This window comes from Tupaia chinensis, unplaced genomic scaffold (genome assembly GCF_000334495.1).
Source record: "Tupaia chinensis unplaced genomic scaffold, TupChi_1.0 Scaffold143602_1, whole genome shotgun sequence".
In the NCBI taxonomy this organism is placed as follows: Eukaryota; Metazoa; Chordata; class Mammalia; order Scandentia; family Tupaiidae; genus Tupaia; species Tupaia belangeri.
In genome coordinates this window covers 1,667,742-1,675,358 of record NW_006203448.1, presented here as the reverse complement: position 1 = coordinate 1,675,358, position 7,617 = coordinate 1,667,742, and the positions used below count along the sequence as shown (strand labels likewise).

The following is a 7,617-nucleotide window of genomic DNA, read 5'->3' as shown; positions in this document are numbered from 1 at the left end:
GGTGAGGAATGGATTGCGGCTTGGTCATCCCCTCTGGGGGGCGATTTCTCGCTTTCTGTCTGTCTCTCTCTGGCGAGCGCACACACCCTATAGCAAAAACCTCTATTAAAAAAAAAAAAGACAAGCTATACAGAATACAACAGAGTAAAATCCCCGGTGAAAACTACCCATTTTTTTTAACACCTTCTACTGACCCGGATGATGAGGCATAGCCACTGTCTTACACTCAACGCAGGAGACAAGAAAGCAAAATTACTAGCCTTGATTCATGTTATAAAGAAAAAAAGACTGCCGTGTCTGCCCAACTCCCACTCCCACCCCAGCTCACCCAACAGCTGCCAGGGAAAAAAATCATAGAAGAAATGAACACAAAAAGAGGCTGAGATGGGCCCGAATCAGATGGGCTGATCAGAGACCGTCTTACCAAGGAGGACCTTCGTCTGTCCGAGGAAGGGAAAGAATGAGCCAAGCAAGCGCTGGCGGCAAGGTTCTGGCCAGGGAACGTTCCAGCAAAGGGGCGGGGCCAGCCGGGGCGGGAGTGTCCGTTAGGGATTTGCCCAGCCCAGGGAGCTGGTTGAGGTCAGCGCCGGGAGACCGTTATCTGTCCCTCTCCTGGTTTTCCTTCATCTTGTCAACCACCTAGACCGTATTCAAATGAATGTGTACATGAGAGTTACAGAGCTGTTTCAAACTACTGTGTTTGTTATAAATGATCCACATAGCCTTTTTAAGATAATACTTTTCTGTAGTACTTTTAAAAATAAGGACCTATATGGCTGTTCCACAGTAAAAAAAGGAAAAAGGACATGGTCAAAACCTGAATTTCTGTATCCCTGATGTAACCTTAGTTAAATTTGTTGCATATCCTTGCAGAATTACAAAGACTTAGCTGTATTTTAAAGTTGATTACTATTTTATTAAAATAGATATGAAAGGATATAGATGCCAAGCAATTCTTTCAATAAAAGAAACAGAACATTGTCCTAAATTCTGTACCAGGAACTTATCTACTAGACAGGGTAACTTGGACCCAGGACCCAAAATAGCTCTCGGGGCTATTTTAAATGTTTTAAATTCTTACAAAAATCAGAAAATAGGGACCAGCAGTTAGCGTAATGGCTATGTCCCTGGACTCCCATGTAGCCAACTGCGGTTCGAGTCCCGGACCCAGTGGCTTAAACTCACATCAGGCACATGTGTGTGCATGCCCAAGATCCCAAGAGGAGAATGGAGGAGAAGGGATTGCGGCGTGTCCATCCCCCCGGGGGGTGATTTCTCACTTTCTGTCTCTCTGTCTTTCTGGCAAGTGCACGCGCCCTATAACGAAAACGTCTCAAAAACAATAATTAAATTTAAAAAAAAGTGGGATTTTAGGTTAAAGAAAATGTTTGACTATATAACAATATAGCTTTCTTTATGCCACCACAGTCATAAAATTTTTACTCATTTTTTAATTATTGTATTTTTGGAGAGATTTTCACTATAGGGCGCGTGCGCTCGCCAGACAGAGAGAGACATAGAGACAGAAAGCAAGAAATCACCCCCCAGAGGGGATGGTCACGCTGCAATCCCTTCTCCTCCATTCTCCTCTCGGGATCTTGGGCACACACGCACACGCACCTGGCATGAGTTTTAAGCCACCGGGTCCGGGACGCGAACCGCGGTCGACTACGTGGGAGTCCAGCGACATAACCATTACCCTAACTGCTGGTTCCCTAATTTTTTAAAGATTTTTAAAAGAGGTTTTTGCCCTAAGACTTTTGCATGGGGGGGAGGGAACAGAGACAGTGAGAAAGTGAGAAATCCCCCACCCCACCCTGGGGATAGCCACACAGCAATCCTTTCTCCTCCATTCTTCTCCCGGGATCTTGAGCACACACAACCACTCAGTGTGAGTTTCAAGCCACCAGGTCCAGGATGTGAGCTGTAGTCAACTATGTGGAAGTCCAGCAACATAACTACTACACCATCTACTTTTTGCTATAGGGTGCACGCATTCACCAGAGAGACAGAGAGAAAATGAGAAATCACCCCCCAGGGAGATGGCCATGCTGTAACCCCTCCTCATCCATTCTCCTGTCAGGATTTTGGACACACACACACAGTTATCCAGCTTGAGTTTCAAGCCGCTGGTTTCGGGACTCAAACCGGGGTCTGCCATGTGGGAGTCCAACACCTTAACCACAACGCCCCCTGCTGGCCCCAACTTGTACTGATTTTTACAGAGGAAAGTCTATGGAGTCATAAACTATGTGGGACCAACAAAAGTCATCATTTTCTCCTGTTTCTGAAGCCCTTTGTGAGTCTGTCATTATAACCATCCCCATTTGTTTGTTTTTTCCAAAGGGTATGTAATACAGTGGGGGGGGGAGTGAGAAATCACCACCTCCCACCCCCCATGGAGGATGGTCACAACCCAATCCCTTTTCCTCCAGCTCTCCCTCCTGTCAGGATTTGGGGCACGCTTACACATTCACCTGGTATATTTCTCAAGCCGAGGGGCCCAAGACTCGAACTACACAGTTGGCCATGTGGGATCCAGCTGCCTCAGCCACCACGCCACGGGCCCACCCTTATGTCATTTTCTGTACAGAGAATACAACGATAACTCCAATTTTTCTCTAGTAAGGTTGATAAAATGTATTATTTAGAAAATTTCTTTCAACTTAATTACCTATTTTAATAATACCTTTAAAAGTTTTAGGATTATCAAATATAAGAAAATTTCTATCAAATTTTTTTCACAGATAAGCTGTAAGATTTCAGAGCAGTTAAGGTTTTGTAGCATAGTGATTGAACCTGAATACTTTTTTTAAAAAACTTGCTATATAGGGTGAGAAGAGAGACAGAGGGAGGAAAAGTGGGAAAGCACCCTACCCGTGGTTGATGGTCATGCTGGAATTCCTCCTCTATTGTCTTCTTGGGGTTTGGGGTATGCACACATATGTGCCTGGTGTGTTTTTCAAGCCACTGGGTCCAGGACTCAAACTGCACAGTTGACCATGTGGGATCCGGCTGCTTTAACCACCACCACTGACTTGTCCAAACCTTAATACTTTAAATGAATGACACTCAATTACCAGGTAACAAATGCTCTTTTTTTTTTTTTTTGAGAGAGAGAGAGAGGTGTTTGTTTTTGTTTTTGTTTTGCTACAGGGCATGTGCATTCACTAGAGAAACAGAGAGATAGAGAGACAGAAAGTGAGAAATCACCCCCTAGGGGGGATGGCCACACTGCAATCCCTTCTCCTCTTAGGATTTTGGACATGCACGCACTCATGGCTGGCATGAATTTGAAATCACCAGCTCCAGGACTCAAATCGCAGTCACTACGTGGGAGTTCATTACGCTGTCCTCTGGTCCTGATGTTCTCATTTTTAGATGCATGTTGTTAAGTTTTATATGTCAAAATTTTTTAAAGAATTATTCTATTTAACTTTATTTATTTTAATTTGACCAGAGAGGGACAAAGTGAGAGAAAGAGGGAAAGTGAGAAAGCAAGCCTCTAGGTCCAGGACGTGAACCATGGTCAGCCACATGGGAGTCCAGCATCCCTAACCACCACACCACCTGCTTGTCCCTGAAAGTCAACATTTTATGTTAAAAAATTATGAAATGACAACGGAAATTGTACCAATTTCCCTGTACTAAAAATAAAATTTAGTTTCAAAGAGCATGGTGAGTCACGTCTACAAATGTTAATCTTGCTCTAGCAGGCCATTTTGACCTGGTGATTGTGGGACGCCCCCTACATCCACTCCCTGACACAACATTTTATAATCAGTAAAGCCTTCTTAAACACAGGCATTCTTTACTGACTCTAAGTCTCTCCAAAACAAAAACTCAGCCCTATATAATTTACATGCACTCTACACACAATTTGCTCAGTAGGATCGATTTTGTGATTTGATGAGTTTTAGCCCCATATTTTTATGTCACCTTTTCTAATCAAGATAGAAAACATTTTCTTCATCCCAAAAGTGTCCTTGTGCCACTTTGCAGCAACCCCCTTCTCTACACTCACCTACCAGAACCTCTGATCTGACCATCATCACCATATTTATCACCATGGAGCCACCTGTCTGTTCCAGAACGCTAGCCACGGAATTATACATTGTGCAGTCTTTGTGTCTGTCTGCTTTTGTTCAACATAACGTCTGTGAGGTTCATAGATGTTGCATGTTTCAGCAAGCAGTTGATTTTTATTGCTGAACTTCATTAAATGAATATATCACAATTTTTTTCACTCATCTATTGATGGTCATTTGGGGTATTCAAGTTTTATGATACTGCTAATAAAGTTGTTATGAACATTATTGTACAAGTCTTTTAATGGGCCTATGTTCATTTATCTTGGGTAAATATCCAGGATAAATAACTTAGTGGTTAAGCAGCTGGATCCTACATGGCCAACCACAAGGTTCAAGTCCTGGAACCCACACCTTGAAAAACACAGTTGGCATGAGTGTGTATGTGCCCCAAATCCCAAGAAGACATTGGAGAAGTGATTGTGGCATGGCCATCCATCCTGGGTTTTTTTTTTTCTCTCTCTCGCTGTCTCTCTCCACTGAGTGCACAAGCCCTACAACAAAACTAATATATATATATAGTATATAGTGGTTATGTTGCTGGACTCCGGTTTGAGTCCCAGAAGCAAAGGCTTGAAATTCACTTGGAGGGTAAATTCTTGCTTTCTGTCTCTCCATCTTTCCAGTGAGTGCACACACCCTATATATGGCAGAAATCTCTCTCTAAAAAAAAAAAGAAAACACATGATTCGAGTCTGACAGCTTGCTGGACCAACTTCCAAGCAACCTCGGGTAGCCTCATGGTTTCTCGGTATTTAATCGCCAGAGTTCTGGAAAAGAAAAGTGATATACAAAAACGGAAGTGAAGGAATGAGGTAGAAACAATTCAGGTGGTTTACATTCCGAAGTTATATTCTGCAGTAACACAGTTTAAAAGGCGGGATCCCTGTGATTGACATATTTATCCCCATATTTATCACCATGGAGCCACCTAGCTGCCATTATTGGCTGTACCCTAGAGAGTGAAAAAAAAGCAGCCTTATTTGTAATAAACAAGGTCACAGTTTGTTTATGGAACCCAAGCAGGAGTACAGAGGCGTTTTGGATATTCTTTAACATTAGGTAAGTATGCTTTTAACTTTATGGGAAAGTATCAACATATTTTAAAAATGCTTTTACCGGGCCAGCAGGTGGCATGGTGGTTAAGGTGCTGGAATTCCCACATGGCTGGCCATGGCTTGAGTCCCGGACCTGTCAGCTTGCTTTCTCCCTCTCCCTCTCTCTCTCTCTTCTTTCTCTGGCAAAACTCATGTGAAAAATAAAATTAACAATAATAAAAAAATTTTTTAAAAGTGCTTTTACCATTTCACCCTCTGATAGACAATGTATGAGAATCTCACTTGCTCAGTAACCTTGTCAACACTTCCTACTGTGAATCTTTTGCTAAGTTTGCTACAGGGCACATATGCTTGCCAGAGAGAAAGAGAGAAAAATCACCCCCGTGAGGATGGCCACACAGCAATCCTCTCTCTTCCATTCTCCTCTCGGTATTTTGGACAGGCACTCACATGCACTGGTGTGATTTTCAAGTCGCCAGTCTAGGACTGGAGCCATGCAGTCGGCCATGTGGGATCCAGCCACCTTAGCTGCCATGATACCTGCTGGCCCACTCACTAGGAATCTTTATAAGCTGACACCCAGAATAACCATCACGGTCTCAGTGGCTCGGCGGGCGGGTCCATTGTTCTCTGCGTGGGCTCTGCCTCTCTGTGACATGTTTGGGTGCTATACCCAGGTGGGGCACTGAGGTGAGTGAAGGGTCTTAACTGGGGTGTTTTCCTTCTTGAGGTCTGTGTGCCTAATGTTCAAACCCTAAAATGCCTGTCCAGTTTGTTAATGCTTTATAGCAGTCGGCCATATCTGGTACTAATAACCCAATGCCATTCATTTCTTTCTATCTGTAGCTTAGTTTTATTTTTTCCAATTTGCCAGAGAGTACATGTGCTCACCAGAGACAGAGACAGAGGAAAAAGGAGAAAGTCTGATAGGCAGTCAGGTAGAAATGAGTGGGCAACTCTAGGAGAGTAGCAGAAGGATATCAGCCACATCTATCCAGCGTATCAAGGACTACAGCCAGACCCTTTGCAGAGACCTGGCCCTCCCACCCAGCATCTGGTCCCGGGAAGGAGAGGCAGATCCTGTTTTTCTTCCTTAGTGCCTGAGAAAAGCACACATAGAAGGTTGTTAACTTTTCTCTTGTCATCCCTTATAAATACACAAGGACCCAACAAGATGTGTTGGTCAGCATCCTCATTCCCACTGGGGAGTACACTGATTAGGCAGTTTGTCTTAGCACATACTTTCTGCATGATTAGGTACTCAAATTCCTTACCTGTGGGAGAGACACTCAAGCACGGAAGGAGCCCGCAGATTCTCAGATTCAAACAAAGAAGCCAGATACTGTGACAGACCTTCCCCTGCTAAATAGTCATTATCAACTCTTAGAATAAATGTAACACCTAACCCCATGCCCAGCGCTGTTGTCCTTCTCTGGAAGCTACCCACCTGTCGTTCAGGCATGGAGGTGAACTTCTGTTCTATTAAAAATCCTCACTTTCTGGGACCAGCAGTTGGAGCCATGGCTATGACGCTGGACTCCGATGTAGTCGACCACGCTTCAAGTCCTGGACCCGGTGGCTTAAACTCACGCTGGTCACGTGTGCATGCATGCCCAAGATCCCGAGAGGAGAATGGAGGAGAAGGGACTGTGGCGTGGCCATCCCCCCGGGGGTGATTTCTCGCTTTCTGTCTCTGCCTTTCGGGTGAGCACATGTATCCTATAGCAAAATCCTCTCAAAAAAAAAAAAAAAAAAGAGTCCTCACTTTCCTTTTAAAACTTTTCTTTTTCTACTTTAAAAGTGTTTGTGGTTTTTCATTTTGTGTCTCAGGACGGGTCTCTGTTCTTAGAGATCTGAACCTATAGAACCAAGAATTTTACACAACACAGTTCAACATGCTCCCATCCTATAACAAAAGCACCCCTCAGAACCAGCAGATGGCATAATGGTTATGTTGCTAGACTTCCACATAGTCGACCACAATTCGAGTCCTGAACCCAGCGGCTTGAAATTCACACTGGGCACATGTGCGTGCGTGCCCAAGACCCCGAGAGGAGAATGGAGAAGAGATTGCAGCATGACCATTCCCCCAGGGGATGATTTCTTGCTTTCTGTCTCTGTCTCTCCAGAGTGCTCACCTACTCTATTGCAAACATCTCTCTTAAAAAAAAAAAAAAGGCACCCTTCAAGGGGGCATGGTCATGCCCAAAACTGCTTCTCCATTTCTCCATCTTCATCCTGTTGGGGTTTGGGGCACCCATGCACACGTGCCTGGTATGTTTTTCAAGCCATTGGGATCAGGATTCAAACCACAGTCAGCCACGTAGAATCTGTCTCTCTCTTAACCACTAGGCTATGGGGCTGGCCCAACAAACATAAATAATTACCATTTTTTGTTTGTTTGTTTGTTTTTTGTTTTGTTTTGTTTTGTTTTGTTTTGGGGGGGGCATACACTACAGTTTTATCTTCCA

At 43.9% G+C, this 7,617-nt stretch overlaps 1 protein-coding gene across 1 annotated transcript in view; it reads right to left on the bottom strand.

The window, feature by feature from the left end:
• SETX (senataxin) overlaps positions 1–447 on the bottom strand; it is a 106,669-nt gene extending 106,222 nt beyond the window's left edge. Inside the window, exon 1 of the mRNA XM_027766625.1 lies at positions 425–447. The gene's annotated coding sequence lies outside the window, so the exon portion shown is untranslated. The remainder of the gene's footprint in view (positions 1–424) is intronic.
• Positions 448–7,617: the final 7,170 nt, after the last annotated feature.